This window comes from Pygoscelis adeliae, unplaced genomic scaffold (assembly GCF_000699105.1).
Source record: "Pygoscelis adeliae isolate BGI_AS28 unplaced genomic scaffold, ASM69910v1 Scaffold399, whole genome shotgun sequence".
Lineage (NCBI taxonomy): Eukaryota > Metazoa > Chordata > Aves > Sphenisciformes > Spheniscidae > Pygoscelis > Pygoscelis adeliae.
Genome location: NW_008825609.1, coordinates 1,477,375 through 1,481,470, shown reverse-complemented (window position 1 = coordinate 1,481,470; position 4,096 = coordinate 1,477,375).

The window sequence follows — 4,096 nt, the reverse complement described above, 5'->3', positions numbered from 1 at the left end:
GAGCGGCAGCCACTACAGAGGAGGGGAGCCGGAGAAATCAGAAACAGGGATAGGAGACGAGGGAGGCTCAAGGTGCAGAGAGCAACATCAAACACTTGAATGGAAAAAGAAAAATAATTCCCAGTGCAGTGCTTCAGCTGGCCTCCGCAGAGGGAAAGGGGTGTCCGTGGAGCTAAGCTCTAGCGAGGCGTGCAACAGCTTCAGCGAGGGTTAGAAATAACACATCGCCTGGGAATTTTAAGAGCGGGCAGGACAAAGCAATGAGAGAAGGTTTATGCAAGCAGAAGCAGGGGACGGAAAGAGAAGAGAAATAAGGGGGGGCTCGTGGCTCTGCTCACGCACACCACAGCTCTGCGAGCCCCTTGCTGCCTGATGTCCCCCATCCCCGCTGTACAATGCCTACAGCACTGAGAGTGTCGAAGGGCAAGGTTGGGGCCAAAAACCCTTTGCTTCGGATGCAGCCTCCAGCTGCCTTGACGAGGTCCCACCGTGCATGGGGACAAGCGAGGACACCAGTGACTTCCGCAGCCCGTGCAGGGCTCAGGACACCACCAGCGGGGCTGCACAGCCTCCAGCAACTTCGCATTTGCCGCAGGCTCACGTTGGCAATCGGCTCCCGACAATCAGCGGGCTGGCAGTGAATGGCTCCTCTCTGCCGGCTGGGGCTCCCCAGCGTTAGCTCCCTCGCTGTTTTAATTAGCTAGAAAGCGAGCAGTGTGGTCCCGGCAGATTTCCAGGCTACGGAGACTGACATAGCACCCAGCCCTTGCGTCTCCACCTTGCATCAGCCTGTAGGGCTTCGCCGGGAGGGATATCTCCATGCACATGCTGGCTGTGGGCAGCGGGGCTGGGGGAAGTGAACTGCCGTGGAAGGAGAATGATCTGCCTGGTTCAGGGCAAACGCGTTCACCCTGAAACCTACTGCTGCCATGATGATGTGTAACTGCTTCCCAGCTTCAGCATGGAAGTCTGGAGTATCCCTCAATGTCACTGCTTTCACTAAACACTTTCTGCCAAGCTTTGCCTCTTTCACCTGCTCTTAGGGCATTCTGGGTGAAGATCTGCTTCACGTTGAGTTACACACTCAGGAGCCACACAGCACTAATTAAATGCCATATGTAACTAAGGAAAAGGAGGGATGTTGCAATCATGTAAAGTTTACTGTAAATATTGAGCTGGGACAGTGGCAGGTCTGATGATTTGAGACCAAGGCATCCTGGTCCTGGCTGCAGGATTGCAGAGGAGGTCGCTGAGGAGCTCTGTGGGGCTTGAGCTCAGTTTAATGGTCCTGAATGAGCAAGCTCATCTCCTTTGCTGCCAACAGAAAACTCTCTCAGTGGGGATAAGGTGTGGCCCTGATGATCCTGACCTCTCCCAGAGGAAAGCAGAGTCCCTGGGATGTGATCAGGAAGTGTGATGCTAATGGAGATTTCTCACTCACCTCTCACCATGGAGGTCCTTCCGCGGGCTGGTCCCTTTCCCTTCCTCAGGGCTTGCCTGGCTGGCAAAAGCAGTTCCTTTCCTCCTCCCCGTCTCTCAGGTGATTTGACTTTGTCCCCTTCCTAGGGCTTCTTCCTGGGCTGGTCCTACAGCATCACCAAAAGCTCCCAAGACACAGGACTGATGCTCAGGGGCTACGCCTGTGCTGGCAAACAAAACAGGATCTGTCCCGCTTGCACTCACAAGCCAGGTGGCATCACAGGGTTTACGACCCCACGGCGAAGCTCTCCCATGCCCGCAGAGGATGGCCTCAGGCGGCTGTGATTACCTGTGGCACATGGACTTGGCACATTGGGGAAGCCGAGTACCCCGCTTGGCCCCTCTCCCTTCTCCACTCATCTCACGACTACGTGACAAAACTGGAGCTGTGTGAAGTCAGCCACGAGCCCAGGCCTAGCTCTGCCAGGCACCGCGGCAAATCACGGCATTGCGGCAATGCAAATCCCACCGGCTCCCTCCCTCCCATATGCACTAGACTGATCAAAGGCCTTGCTTGGATGGTGTTTTTCTGGGCTTCTCCAGCAGCCTGATGATGCAGAAAAATGCTGGAGAAAGCTGCTGTGGGGCTGGGGTCCAACACAGAGAAGTGATGCTCACCCCAGCTCCGGAGCAGTGTGACACTGCTGGGGTGGGGAGAAGGCTCCTGCCAAAATGTGGGTGCTCTGCCAGCACATTACTTCCCGCCTCCCGCATGCCCCCTCGTCCTCCCTTCTGCCCTCTGCTTCTAGCCCCTCACTTTGCCCTGCCTTCTCACTGCTGTTTTCTGTCCCTGTGGATGGCTCCCGCCACACATTTATCATTTATATTGCCCCCCCCGTCCTCTCACCATCCCTCCTTTTCCCTCTCTTTTCTTCTGTCTCTCCCTCTCCTACGACTTTCTCTTGAACACCAGCAGTGCTGGATCCATCTTAAACCCCTCAGCTTTGCTTCTTTTGTACACTTCTGCAGTGTCTGCAAAGTCAAATAAAACAAATGACGCCCTGCTAGTGACTTGGGAGCACCAGGCTGTGGTCAGACAGCTTGTACAGCCTCCACCGCCTCCAGCCCAAACTGCAGATCCCCATGCCGGGCAGAGATTGTATCCAGCACACAGCAAATGCGGCAGGTGAAGGAAATTACTGGGGTTTATTCAGGTCAAGCAGGGGAGAAATGCCAGCACCTTCTGGTGAATATGATTTTTGTCCCACCACACCATCTCTGTGGCACTTCCCATCCTTCCCATGGTCAGGCCGGGGGGATGCTTGGCCCTGCTGCGAGGTGTCTTTGAGCTGCTACCACAGCCAAAGGCTCCTCCACGGCTGCTCAGGGCAGCAGGGGACAGACGAGGGGAAAGTTTTGCTCCCAGGCAGACATGGGTCCCACAGCAATCCCACAACAGTGGCCGTCTTGGAAGATGTCCCAATCTACTGAGCAGTGTTGGCCTCACGCTCTCCTAGAAACCCTCTCCAGCAGGTAGAAAGGGGCACCGAGGAGACAGGATCGAACATGGGTCTGTTTCTTTCTCCTTCGCCTCACCACAGCTGTCACCTGGCTCCAGAGCTCATTTTGCAGCTTAGCTACTTTCTTCTGCTTTGGTGACAGCCATCAATTCACTCACAATCATCACCATCAAGTGGAAAAAACTGTCTGGCCAAGTCAGTAAACCACACAGATGGGGCTAATAGCAATGAATCAGAGAGCAACAGGTCCTTCAGCCCCAGAAGGAAGGGATAGAACTCTGAGTAGCAAGCAAAGATCAAAGAGGAGCCAGCATCCCTCAGGAATTTGCAAAAGGCAAACAGAAAGTAAGCAGAGGGGCGGATCAGGTGGAACAACATGGTGGAAGGAGGAGTTACCAGGTTTGTTTAGGAAGAACTGGGGATGGCTATCAGGAAATATTTCTGAACTGCAAGCAGCATTAGGAAGTGGGACAGCGTTCTGCAGGACCTGCTTGCAAGAGCTAAAGCCAGGTGGGACAGAGCTCTAGGAAACATCCTCCAGCAAATACTTCTGGTGGGGCAGGGTGGAGGGAAGAGACTGGACAGATGGTCCTTTCCTCCTTGAACTTCAGAGAAGCCACAGGTGCAGAGGGGAGGCACGCAGAGGTGTCGGCACACAAGCCTTTCCAATCTTCACCTGCCGTGACATAAATCGTTTGAGTATGACTAGTGACTGCCGCAGAGTTTGCATCATCGAGCTGTTGGCACAGACGGCTAGCTTCCTTCCACGTAAGACAGTGTGGCAAAGGCCCTCTGATCTGGATGCAGGGGCTAGGGAAAGGGATGGAGGTGGACTAGGGCTGCCCCTGGACCATGGGAAAAGGACATGTGGGCAGGGAACAGCATTTTACCGCTTGGGGCTGGGCACAGCACGCCAGCCCTGCCAGGGAGAGAGGCTGCCAGCTACCCCATTGTCACTCAGGTCCCTGTGCACTCTCTCCACCCTTCCCACCCATGCTCTGATGTGCCTTTAACAGCCTGGATTTCCTACCAGGATGTTTTCATTTTGGTTGCCTCTTAGAGTTTCAAGGTACTGCACAAAATTAGCAAGTTAGGAAGTTGGGAAATGGAGGCCTTAAACCCTGTTGCAGGAATGACACCCAGGTCTCTTGGCATCA